Raw genomic sequence first — 14144 nt, forward strand, 5'->3', positions numbered from 1 at the left:
ATAAAGAAGAAGAGACCTAAATATATCACTAAAGAAAATCAGCAAAACACGAAAGAGAGAAAGACAAGAAAGGATCAGAGAAAATTTCCAGAAACAAACACAAAACAAATAACCAAATAGCAATAAATGCATACCTACCAATAATTACTTTGACTGTAACTGGACTGAACATTGCAGTCAAAAGACATAGGGTGACAAAGTACCTCAGCAGTACCATAGCAAGAGATGAAGAAGGGCACTATATAACAATAAAGGGGACAATCCAACAAGAAAATATAACAATTGTAGATATTTATGCACACAAAATAGCACCAAAATATATAAAACCATTAATAACAAACATAATAGAATTAATTGATAATAATACAATAATAATAGAGGACTTTAACACCCCACTTTTGTGGATGGACAGAAAATCAACAAGGAAACAATAGCTTTAAATAAGGAGCTAAATAAGATGGACTTAACAAATATATTCAGAACATTCTACCCTAAAACAGAGGAATACACATTCTTTTCAAGTGCACATAGAATATTCTCCAGAATACATCAATCACATATTAGGTCACAAAATAGCCCTTGACAAATAAAAAAAAGATTACAGTCATACCATGTACCTTTTCTGACCACAAAATTATGAAACTAGAAGTCAACCACAAGAGAAAAATGTAGAAAGACCATAAATACATGGAGATTAAATAGCATGCTACTAAACAATAAATGGGTCAACCAAGAAACCAAAGAACAAATAAAAAAAATACATGGAATCAAATGAAAAAGAAAACACAGTGACCCAAATCCTTTGGGATGCACCAAAAGTGGTCCTAAGAGGGAAGTATATAGCAAAACAAGCCTACCTCAAGAGGCAAGAAAAATCTCAAACAACCACACCTTATACCTAAAGGAGCTAGAAAAAGAACAACAAACAAAGCCTAACACAAGCAGAAGGAAAGGAATAATAAAGATTGAGCAGAAATAAATGATATAGAAACTAAAAAAGCAATAGAACACATCAAGGAAACCAGGAGCTTGTTCTTTGAAAAAAACTTAAAAATTATGTAGCCAGACTTATAAAAAACAAAGGAGAAAAGACTCAAGTAAATAAAATCACAGGTTTTGCAAAAATAAATTTAATATGATTTGAAACAAACAAAAAAATCACAAGAGAGAAAAAAGAAATAACCAACACCACAGAAATACAAACAGTTATAAGAGAATATTATGAGAAACTATATGTCAACTTATACAACCTGGAAGAAATGGATATATTCCTAGAAACATATAAACTCCCAAAACTGAAACAGGAAGAAACAGGGAACATGAACAGACTGATATTCAACAAAGAAATTGAATCCATAATAAAAAACCTCCCAAGAAACAAAAGACAGGACCAGATGGTTTCACAGGCAAATTCTACCAAACATTTGAAGAAGACTTATTTTTGCTGTTCTTCTCATATTATTCCAAAAAATACAAAAGGAAGGGAAAGTTCCATATTCAATGAGGCCAGCATTACCCAGATACCAAAACCAGGTAAGTTCATGACGAAAAAAGAGAACTATGGGCCAATATCTCTGATGAACATAAATGCAAAAATCCTCAACAAAATACTAGCAAACTGAATCCAATAATACATTAAAAGAATCATTCACCGTGATCAAGTAGGATTTATTCCTGGATTGCAAGCGTGCTTCAATGTCACAAATCAATCAATGTGATACATCATGTTAATGAAAGAAAAGATAAGAACCACATGATCATTTCAATAAACACAGAAAAAGCATTTCACTAAGTACAACATCCATTCATGAAAAAAAACCTTCACAACAAGGTAGGTTTAGAGGAAACATACCTCAACAGAGTAAAGACCATATATGAAAAACCCACAGCGAATATCATCCTCAATGGGGAAAAACTGAGATCCTCTTCTCTATGGTCAAGAATAAGACAGGGATGTCTACTCTCAACCCTATAACTTAACATAGTACTGGAAGTCCTAACCACAGCAATCAGACAACAAAAAGAAAAAATATGCATCCAAATCAGCAAGGAAAAAGTAAAACTTTCTCTTTGCAGATGACATGATACTCTATATAGAAAACTCAAAAGGCTCCACCAAAAAAACTGTAAGAAATGATACATGAACTCAGTAATGTCACAGGACACAAAACCAAAATACAGAAATCTGTTACATTTCTATACAATTCAATTGTCATTCAATAATGACATTTGGCAATCCTGCCAAATCCTGCCAAAATAATGACAATAATGGCAATCCTGCCATTTAATAATGAAGTGGCAGGAAGAGAAATTAAAGAATCAATCCTATTTACAATTCCGTGAAAAGCCCTAAGATACCTAGGAATAAACCTAACCAAAGAGGTGAAAGACCTGTCCTCTGGAAACTATAAAACATTGATGAAATAAATTGAAGATGACACAAAGAAATGGAAAGATATCCCATGCTCATGGGTTGGAAGAAAAAATATTGTTAAAATGTATTTACTACCCAAAGCCATCTACACATTCAATGCAATCCCTATCAAAATGCCAACAGCATTTTTCACAGAGCTAGAACAAACTATCCTAAAATGTGTATGGAACTACAGAAGTCCCCAAAAGGTCAAAGCAATCTTGAAAATGAAGCAAAGCTGAAGGCATCACAATTGTGGATTTCAAGTTATATTACAAAGTTGTAGCAATTAACAGAGTATGGTACTGGCACAAAAACAGATACACAGGTCAGTGAGATAGAATAGGAAATCCAGAAATGAATGCACAAATGTATGTTCAATTAATCTTCAACAAAGCAGGGAAGAAAATCCAGTGTGGAAAAGACTGTCTCTTCGACATATGGTATTGTGAAAACTGGACAATAACATGCAAAAGAATGAAACTGGACCATTTTCTTATACCATATACAAAATAAACTCTGAATGGATTAAAAACATAAATGTGAGATATGAAACATAAAAATCGTAGAAGAGAACACAGGTAATAACATCTCAGGCATCAGCTGTAGCAACTTCTTTCTAGATATGTTTCCAGAGACAAGGGAAACAAAAGCAAAAATAAGCTTTTGGAATGACATCAAAATAAAAAGCTCCTGCACAGTGAAGAAACGATCAACAAAACTAAGAGGCAGGCTATAGAATGAGAGAAGATATTTGCAAATATCATATCAGATAAAGGGTTAGTATACAAATTATATAAAGAACTTATAAAACCCAACTCTCAAAAAATGAATAATCCAATTTAAAAATAGGCAGAAGATATGAATAGACATTTTCCCAAAGACATTCAGATGGCCAACAGACAGATGAAAAGGTGCTTGACATGATTTACCATCAGAGAAATGGGAATCAAAAGTATAATGAGATGTCACTCCACACCCATCAGAATAGGTAAAATCAACAACACAAGAAACAACAGATGTTGGCTGGCATGTAGAGAAAAGGAAACACTATTGTGCTGTTGGTGGGAAAGCAAACTGGTAAAGCCACTGTGGAAAACAGTATGGAGATTCCTCAAAAAGGTAAAAATAGAGTCACCATATGATCCAGCAATTGTACTACTAGGTATTTACCCAAAGAATACAAAAATGCTAATTCAAAAGTATACATGTACTCGGATGTACATGTATAGCAACATTGCCAACAATAGTCAAATTATGGAAATAGCTCTAGTGTCCATCAAATGATGGATGAAGAAGAAGTGGTATATATATACAATGAAACATTGCTTAGCCATAAAAAAGAATGAAATCTTGTCATTTGCAATGGCATAGATGGAACTAGAGAGAATTATGCTAAGCAAAATATGTCAGAGAAAGACATATACCATATGATTTCACTCATATGTGGAATCTAAGAAACAAAATGTAAACAAGGGGGGAAAAGAGAGAAAAACCAAGAAATAGACTCTTAACTGTAGAAGACAAACTGATGGTTAGCAGAGGGGAGGTGAGTGGGGGGATGGGTGAAATAGCTGTTGGGGATTAATGAGTGCACATATCATGATGAGCACCAGGTGTTGTATGGAAGTGTTGAAGCGCTATGTTGTACACCTGAAACTATACTGTGTGTTAACTAACTGGAATTTAAATAAAAACTAAAAAAAAAAAAGAAAGAAAACCAATGTAATGCAATCGATTAATGGAATGAAGGAAAAACATCATATGGTTATCTTAATTCATATAGAAAAAAGCACTTGAAAAAATCCAACAACCTTTCCTGATAAAGAAAACACTCAACAAACTAGGAACTGAAGGGCACTTCATCACCATGATAAAGGCCATATATGAAAAACTCATCCCTAACATTATATTCAATGATGAAATCTGAAAATTTTCCCCCTGAGATCAAGAACAGAACAAGAATGTCCACACTTGTCTCTTCAGTTCAATACTGTACTCAAAGTTCTGGCCAGGACAGTTAGGCAAGAGAAAGAAATGAAAGGCATCAAAATTGGAAAGGAGGAACTAAAATTATTTTTATTTGCGAATGACATTATATAGAGAAAATCCTAACATATCCACACAAAATAAGTGTTAAAATTAATGAAGAAATTAATCAAAGTTGCAGGATACAAGATTAACATACAAAAATCAATTTCTAGACAGAAACAATGAACTCTTAAAATTAAGAAAAAATTGTCTGTAATACCATAAAAAAGAATTAGATACTTAGAAGTAATTTAACCACAGAAGTATAAGATTTGTGAATTGGAAGCTACAAAACTTGGATGAAGAAATTAAAGACCTAAATAAATGAAAATTTGTCTACATTCATGCGTTAGAAGACTTAAATTGTTAAGACAATACTCTCTGCAGAGAGTTGATCTGGGAGAGAGAAGAGCTGCAGGTGTTATGGACAGGAAGGAGCCCTGATCACAGAGAGAGCGGAGAGAGAGAGAAAAATATGTACAGGGGAATGCATGAGAAAAACTCTTCCCCAAAGCCATTCACTGGAGAAAGGAGAGGGGCTGAATACCTCAGGTTTTTATAAGTAATGGAGCAGAAAGTCTGAAGTATTAGAGGTCCACACCATCACCAGGTTCTCACCTGGTGGGCTGAGCAGTGCTCCGGTGGGGAAACAGGACAGAGACCCAGGAGTGGGCAGCATGATCGGAGGATTCCCCTGGATCACACAGGGAGAAAAAAATTCCCCTTCTTGGAGTGCATCTGGGAGAGGTGGCATGGCCATTCTGGGGACAAAAGACCTGGCAGGTACCATTTTGCTGCCCCATTCACTAACAGGAAAGGGAATACCGGCTGAGGGCAGTGAACCTTCGTGTTGACTTTTTGCTGAGCTTTACCATAAACTCTGAGCTGCTGCAGAGTCATGAGATCATTTTCTGGGACAAGCTGGCACCGGGCCACAGCACAAGACCCTTTCCTAGAGGATCCATGCTGGGCAGATCTATAGTATTTGGAGTTTTGAAACCCAGCCTCATGCCTGAGATAAAACACAAGAGGGCTGTCCCACCTGGCAGGTGGATGGCTCAGACATAGGCAGGGTGAAGGCAGGGATCTGACAGAACCTGGGGACAGAAGACGGGTGACTGCACTTCTGTGAGGGTTTGCTAAGGAGTGGCAGGTGAGAGCTCCCCTCTCCTGGAAGGAAAGAGCTGGTGTTGCCATTATCTGCCATGCCCATCAACACTGATTTCAGTGGGCAAAACAGTGCCACCAAGTGGAGGCTGGAGCTACTTACACAAAGCCCTGCCCCTCAAGGAACTGCAGGTGCATCTTCACTAGGGCAAGTCGGCCTGAGAATAAGCATAGAAGGTCCCTCCCCCAGAGGACCAGCGTAAACCCCTCACCCGCACCAACTCCACTGATCACAGGGTGCCACAACATTTCAGCTTTAGGGGGAAAAGGTTCTGGCTTCCTTTGGGTATGTATGTATGTATGTATTTTTGGATCTAGCTTTTTTTAACAAGAAGACCAAAGCACACCGAGGTTCTGGCTTCCCTTTATTATTATTATTATTTTTATTTCTTGGATCTAGCTTCTTTGAACAAGCAGACCAAAACACAGATAGGACCTGGTTTATTTTCTTTTTTAAAATTTTTAATTCTTTTTGATCTAGCTTTTTAAAAAAAAATTTTTTTTTTAAGAGAGAGAAGAGATGGGGCACCTGGGTGGCTCAGTTAGTTAAGCATCTGCCTTTGGCTTAGGTCATGACCTCAGGGTTCTGGGATGGAGTCCCACAGTGGGCTTTTTGCTCAGTGGGGAGCTTGCTTCTCCCTCTCCCCTTCCCCACCACTCTGTGCTCTCTTGCTCTCTCTCTAAAATAAATAAATAAAAGCTTTGAAAAAGTAGAGAAAGACAGTGCATGAGTTGGGAGTGGGAGGACAGAGGAAGAAGGAGAGAGCAGGCTTGACACCCAGCTCCGAGCATGGTCCTGAGATCGTGACCTAAGCTGAAATCAAGAGTTGGACACCTAACTGACTGAGCCACCCAGGCACCACAGATATAGCTTCTTTTAACAAACAGATAAAAACACACCTAGGATCTATCTCCCCTAATTTTTGAGTTCTTCTTTTTTTTTTTTAAAGATTTTCTTTCTTTCTTTCTTTCTTTCTTTCTTTCTTTCTTTCTTTCTTTCTATCTTTCTTTCTTTCTTGACAGAGAGAGAGAAAGAGAGCACAAGCAAAGGGAGAAGCAGGCAGAAGGAGAGGGAGAAGCAGGCTCTCTGCTGAGCATTAAGGCAGATGCTTAACCAACTAAACCACCCAGGCACCCTGGGCCTCTCCTTAGTACAGCCATTACTTTCAGGAGCAGGAATACAACAGGCTTTCCTAGCAGTCACACACACACACACAACCCCATAAATGACAAGATGGGAGGAATTCACCCCAAAAGAAAGAACAGGAAGAAGTCATGCTCCAGTATTAAATCAATACAGATACAAGTAAGATGACTGAACCAGAATTTAAAACAATAATCATAATAATACTAGCTGGGCTTGAGAAAAGCATAAAAGACACTAGAGAATTCATTACTACAGAGATAGAGAACTTAGAGCTAGCTAGGCCAAAATAAAAAATGCTATACCCAAGATGCAAAACTGGATGGATGCAATAACAATGAGGAGAGCGATGAAGCAAAGGAATGAATCAGTGATACAGAAGATAAAACCATTGAAAATAATGAAGTTGGAATGAAGAGGAAAAGAAAGGTATTGGATCACAAATGTAGACTTAGGAATTTGGCAACTCCTTAAAGCATAGTAACATTCATATCATAGGTGTTCCCAAAGAAGAGAAAGAAAAAGGGGCAGAAGGCTTATTTGAGGAAAGTATAGCTAAAAACTTCCCTCATGTGGGGAAGGAAACAGACATTGAAACCCAAGAAGCACAGGGAATTCCCATTAAATTCAACACAAGCCAGCCATCACAAAGATATATCATAGTCAAATCCACAAAATACACAGACAGGGAAAGAATCATGAAGGCAGCAAAGGAAAAAAAAAAGTCCTTAGTTTACCAAGGAAGATAGATCAAGTTCACAGTGGATGCATCCTCAGAAACTTGGCAGGCTAGAAGCCTGCTTCATGTTATATTCAATGGGATGAAGGGGAAAAATATGCAGCCAAGAATACTTTCTCCAGCAAAGCTACCATTCAGAATAGAAAGATTAAAAGTTTCCTGACAAAAACTAAAGGAGTGCATGACCTCTAAACCAGTCCTGCAAGAAGTCTTAAAGGGGATTATCTGAGTGGGGAAAAGAAAGACCAAACGCTACAAAAACTAGAAAGGAACAGAGAACATCACCAGGAACACAACCTTAACAGGTAACACAATGGCACTAAATTCATACCTATCAACAATCACTCTGAAAGTAAATGGACTAAATGCTCTAATCAAAAGACAAAGAGTATCAGAATGGATTAAAAAACAAGACCCATCTATATGCTCCCTACAAGAGACTCATTTTGGATCTAAAGACACCTGCACATTAAAAGTGAGGGGATGGAGAGCAATTTATCATGTTAATGGACATCAAAAGAAAGCCAGGGTATCTATACTTGTATCACACAAACTACATTTTAAACTGAATACTGTAACAAGAGATGAAAAGGAACACTATACTATAATAAAGGGGAAAATCCAACAAGAAGATCTAACGATTGTAAATATTTATGCCCCCCAACATGGGAGCACCCAAATATATAAATCAATAGCAAACATAAAGAAACTCTGTGATAATAATACAATAACAGCAGGAGACTTTAATGCCCCTCAGATGACATAAACAGAAAACCAGCAAGGAAACAATGGGTTTGAAAGACACAGTGGACCAGATGGACTTAACATGTTGACATATTCAGAACATTTCATCCTAAAGCAGCAGAATACACATTCTTTTCAAGAGCACATGGAACTTTCTCCAGAATAGATCACATACTGGGTCACAAATGAGCCCTAAACAAGTACAACAAGACTGAGATCATACCATGCATATTTTCAGACCACAACATGATGAAACTAGAAGTCACCAAAGGAAAAAAATTGGAGAGACCACAAACATTTGGAGGTTAAGGAATATCCTACTGAAGAATGAATGGGTTAACAAGAAAATTTAAGAAAAAATTAAAAAATAGACGGAAGTAAATAATAATGAAAACACAATGGTCCAAAACCTTTGGAATGCAGCAAATGCTGTCGAAAGAGGGAAGCACATAGCAACACAGGCCTTCCTCGAGAAGCAACAAAAGTCTCAAATACTTAATTGAGCTTACACTTAAAGGAGCTAGAAAAGGAACAGCAGATAAAGCTTAAAGCCAGCAGAAGGGAAATAATGAAGATTAGAGCAGAAATAAATGATATAGAAACAAAAAATACCCAGTATAACAGATCAACAAAACTAAGAGCTGATTCTTTAAGAACTAATAAAGTTGATAAACCCCTAGCCAGACTTATCAAAAAGAAAAAAGAAAGGATCAAAATTAATAAAATCACAAGTGAAAGAGGAGAAATCAGATATGTACGATGGAGTACACACTCAGCCATCAAAAAGAATGAAATCTTGCCATTCACCATGATGTGGATGGAGTTAGAGTGTGTTATGCTATGCAAGATAAGTCAGTCAGAGAAAGAAATACCATATGATTTCAGTTGTATGTGAAATGTAGGAAAAAAAGCAAATGAGCGTATGGGAAGGGGGTTAAAAAGAGTGGAAACAAACCACAAGACACTAACAATAGAGAACAAAGTGAGGGTTGTTGGAGGGAGATGGTGGGGGAAGGGCTAAATGAGTGATAGGTATTAAGGAGCACTGGGTATTATATGTAAGTGATGAATCACTAAATTCTATTCTTTTTTTCCCACTAAATTCTACTCTAGAGACCAATATTACACTATATGTTGACTAACTAGAATTTAAATAAAAAATTGAAAGAGAAAAATATTAAAATAATTTTAAAAGAAATCAATTAAATAGCATTCTATTTAATTAATAATTCATTAATTAGTATATAAATTATTTTGATTAATTTTATTAAATAAACAAATTTAATATTTAAATAAATCAATAAAATGAAATGTAAATTAAATAAATTAAATACAAAATTTTAATGAAATATAATTTAAAAATAAAGTCTAGTTTGATAAAAGAAGGATAAATATACAGGTCACTAAAATAAAATTTAGAGTGCAGATATAAACCCTTATATCCATGGTCTATTGGTTTTTGAATCATGCAAAGACCATTCAATGGAGGAAAAAATCTTTTCCACAATTGATGATGAAATAACTAGATATTTACATACAAGAGAATGAGTTTGGATCCTTACTTCACACCACAGACAAAATTTAACTCAAAATCATTCAAAGATCTGTGGGATTATGGACATTGGGGAGGGTATGTGCTATGGTGAGTGCTGTGAAGTGTGTAAACCTGGCGATTCACAGACCTGTACCCCTGGGGATAAAAATATATTCTATGTTTATAAAAAATAAACTTTAAAAATAAAATTAAAAAATCATTCAAAGATTTAAATGTAGGAGGTAAATATATAAAACTCTTTGAAGAAAACATAGGGATAAATCTCTTTGACCTTGGATTAGCAACACATCCTTAGATACAACAGCAAAAGCAAAAGATTAAGAAAAAAAAAGATAAATTGGGTTTAATGAAATAAAATTTTTCTGCATCAAAACACATTGCCAAGAAAGTGATCAACCCACAGAATTAGAGATAACATTTGCAAAGCATATTAAAAATATTTGCAAATTACATACCTGATAAGAATCTAGCATATAGAATATGCAAGAAACTCTTAGAACTCTACAACAAAAACCCAATTGTAAAAATTAACAAAGGACTTGAATAGAGATTTCTCCAAAGAATATATACAAATGGCCACTAAACACATGAAAAGATGTTCAACATCACTAGTCATTATAGAAGTATAAATAAAAACCACAATGATATACTATATCACTTCCACTGGGATGGCTCTAATGATAAGAAAAAGAAGATAGTAAGTGTTGATAAAGATGTGAAGAAATTGGAAATCTCATACACTGCTAGTGAAAATATAAAATGGTAAAATCATGGTCAAAATGCATTAGCAGTTTCTCAAAATGTAAAAACAGAATTATCATATTATCCGACAATTCCAGAAAATTAAAAACCGAAGAGAAACATGTACACAAATGTTTATAGTAGTATTTGTGACATCCAAAGAATTAAAATAAAAATACTAAAGTCACTCAAATTTCCATCAACTGATGAATAGATAAATTGTGATATAGCTATACAATGCAGTATTATTCAACCATAAAAAGAATAAAGTACTAATATGTGCTATAACATGGATGAATCCTTAAAATCTATAATGCTAAATGAAAGAAGCCAGACCCTAAGATCACATACTGAGAGAAAATTGGAAATGCTATTTTGGAGACAGATATTAGCCAGACATTTGAAGAAACCAGGATTTAGGATCTGGTCCAGTTTATAGGGATATAACAAGACCTCAAAGGCAATTAATAGGATTAGAATCTAACATAGACAGATGTATATAGATAACAAGATTTGTGTTGGTCTTTGACAAATCAAGTTCCAAATGACCTCCCTTCCCCTCTTTTTTTCTTGATAAGAATTAAGGAGGGCCCGTGTTGTGAAGAGCACTGGGTGTTACATGCAACTAATGAATCGTTGAACACTACATCAAAAACTGAGGATGTACTGTATGCTCGCTAACTGAACATAATTAAAAAAAATACCTCCTTGAAATTTTTATAACAAAGATAGTCTTCATAAGAATTCTTGAGAAAACTGGTAGAATATTTACATATCAAAGGCACAGAAAAAGAATAATGCAAGCTTCTCCAAGAAGTTTTGTTCCCTTGAAGGCCAGAATTTTTACAATAGTTACAAGCCTTTCAAAATAAACAGGGGAGGTCTGGGGTTTGGTAAAAATGATTGGTGGACTTTGAATTGTTTCTGGAGCCATATTGCTGGTCCTATAAAGACCAGATTGCCAAATAAGAACAATTTTCTTAAAAGATTTTATTTATTTATTTGACAGACAGAAATCACAAGCTGGCAGAGAGGCAGGCAGAGAGAGAGAGGGGGAAGCAGGCTCCCTGCCAAGCAGGGAGCCCGATGCGGGGCTCAATCCTAGGACTCTGGGATCACGACCTGAGCCAAAGGCAGAGGCTTTAACCCACTGAGCCACCCAGGCGCCCCAGAACAATTGTTTTTAATTCCTCAAAGAACTGGGGTGCCACCTAAGTGATGTCAAGGACTGACACACCCACCCACCTAAGTTGGTCTATTTCTCTTTCCCTCAGTGTACACTTAGCTTAGGAGAGAAGACCTAAATATATTCCTATCAGGTTCTGAATACCAGTTTCAAATTTGGTCAAACCTCTAATCATAAAGTTATTAAATCCTTTCAAATATCTTGTCAGGTTTCAGACAGACAGTAAATATTTCTGTCAGTTTGTTGCAGAATTTTTCTCCGCTTTTTCTCCATCAGTGCCCACAGTTCTTGGTCATGTCAATTTGAAGAATGAAGAAGCAGACCAGACAGAGTGGTAGGCAGCAAAGCAAGGTTTATTGAGCAACAGCAAAATGATAGCACAAAGCTCACAAGGAGGCAGGGGACCCAAAGGGTTTGCCACCAGAGTTTCTAAGTCTAGGGGTATTTATGGGTTTGTTGGTGGGCTGTTTTAATCTGATTAACCCTCCCTGCGCCTGTCATCCAATCAGATTTTTATCATATGAGAAAGGGTGGAGGGCTCCTTCCAGAGCAGTGTAAAACCCTTTTAAGGGTGGTTTCCTTTTAGGATGGGGCCCTTGTCCCTGCCTGCCTGCCTTCAATTATCCTTCATCAGTATTAACCTTACAGAACCAAGAGACATCCTCAAAGAGAGTACAAAAGATAATACTATCTTCACAAGATCTAGAGATACTCCGAAAGATAGCCAAAGACAAACCCACAACCTATATGCCCCAAGCAGGCAGAAACCCAAGACGAGTTCTTAGAAATAAAATCAGACAAGCAAGAAGCCAATAGCTATCCTTGGAAGAGAAGATCAATAACCAGTTGGTCTGGATTTGGAAAGGAAAGGCCAATGTGAAATTTTATTTTCTTCTCTTGACGGGGCTCAGGAGGTAATCTATTTACAAAAATGTTTGAGGATCCTCCATGGGTTGAAAAAAGTTCTTTAACTAAAGCCCTTAGTTTGGTCTTTGACCAAGGAGTAAAATATACCTGAAGAGGTGTGCCTGTAGCCTCAGGTGGTCTTATTTTATTTTTTTAATATTTTATTTATTTATTTGACACACAGAGAGAGGTTACAAGTAGGCAGAGAGGCAGGCAGAGAGAGAAGGGGAAGCAGGCTCCCTGCTGAGCAGAGAGCCTGATGCAGGGCTCAATCCCAGGACCCTGAGATCATGACCTGAACCGAAGGCAGAGGCTTAACCCACTGAGCCACCCAGGTGCCCCAGGTGGTCTTATTTTAAAGGATAACTTTTTAATAGTCTCTTCAGAGTGGAAAAGCAACTCAGAATATTCAAAGGAAGGTAGAAGGGAACAGTAGGGATTACTTCTTATAGTCATAGTCTTTCATTTCCGGTGTCTTTTCTCTTTTTCATTAACCTTCTGCCTTTCAAAATAAACTTCTGCAATGAATCTTTTAATGAAACCATTTTGGAATTTTGAAACCTTTCAGAGGCTTCTGCATGACAATTAAGAGATATCCCATTCTGTTTAATTTGGGAACGCTTACTTTCAAGTGTACTTCTTTTTTTTTTAAAGATTTTATTTATTTATTTGACAGACAGAGATTACAAGTAGGCAGAGAGGCAGGCAGAGAGAGAGGAGGAAGCAGGCTCCCTGCTGAGCAGAGAGCCCGACTCGGGGCCCGATTCCAGGACCCTGAGATCATGACCCGAGCCGAAGGCAGAGGCTTTAACCCACTGAGCCACCCAGGCACCTCTCAAGTGTACTTCTTAAATGATCATATCTAGTTGGAACATTCCTCATAATGGCCACTGTAATTCTAGGTTGTGATTAGTAAGACTTTGCCATTTTTGTAACTATATATAACCTCCAGGACCAGTCTTTATACATAAAATAGACAGGTGTGCCAAAAGGTGGCACACTCAACCCTCTGGATATAAAGAAGCTCCCCCCACCCTTTTTTAAAGCTAGGCTTTTGGGTTTCTCAGAGACAAACTTACATCTAAGAGGGATATGCTGTGGGGATTGGAACTGTGGGCTGTTTTACACTCAGTGTGTGGAAATTGTCTTGAGGATGGCAGGAAACCCAATCTGGCCAGTTATATAACCAATTTATCCTACCATGGGAATGCTCCTGAGGTGGCAAGTGCTCTAACAGCCTTTAAGTTCTTGATACTTCCCATCAATTTTTGCAGCTTTCTGGCTTTTGAGATCCCTATTAGCAACAGGATTTACTGGACCCAGTCCAGCTTGAGTCAAACCCAGTCCAACCCCAGACCTAATTTGATTTTTAAATCAGACAGTCTGACTCCAGCCTGTAACCACCACCAAGTCCTGTAGAACTTTGGACTGGGGAAAAAAAACAACTGAATCAACAGAGCTCAACAAATGGGAATGTGAACTGATTCCAAACAAATGAGAAATTGCAGCTGCCACTGG

This window comes from Enhydra lutris, unplaced genomic scaffold (assembly GCF_002288905.1).
Source record: "Enhydra lutris kenyoni isolate GAN:26980312 unplaced genomic scaffold, ASM228890v2 scaffoldscaffold9, whole genome shotgun sequence".
NCBI lineage: Eukaryota > Metazoa > Chordata > Mammalia > Carnivora > Mustelidae > Enhydra > Enhydra lutris.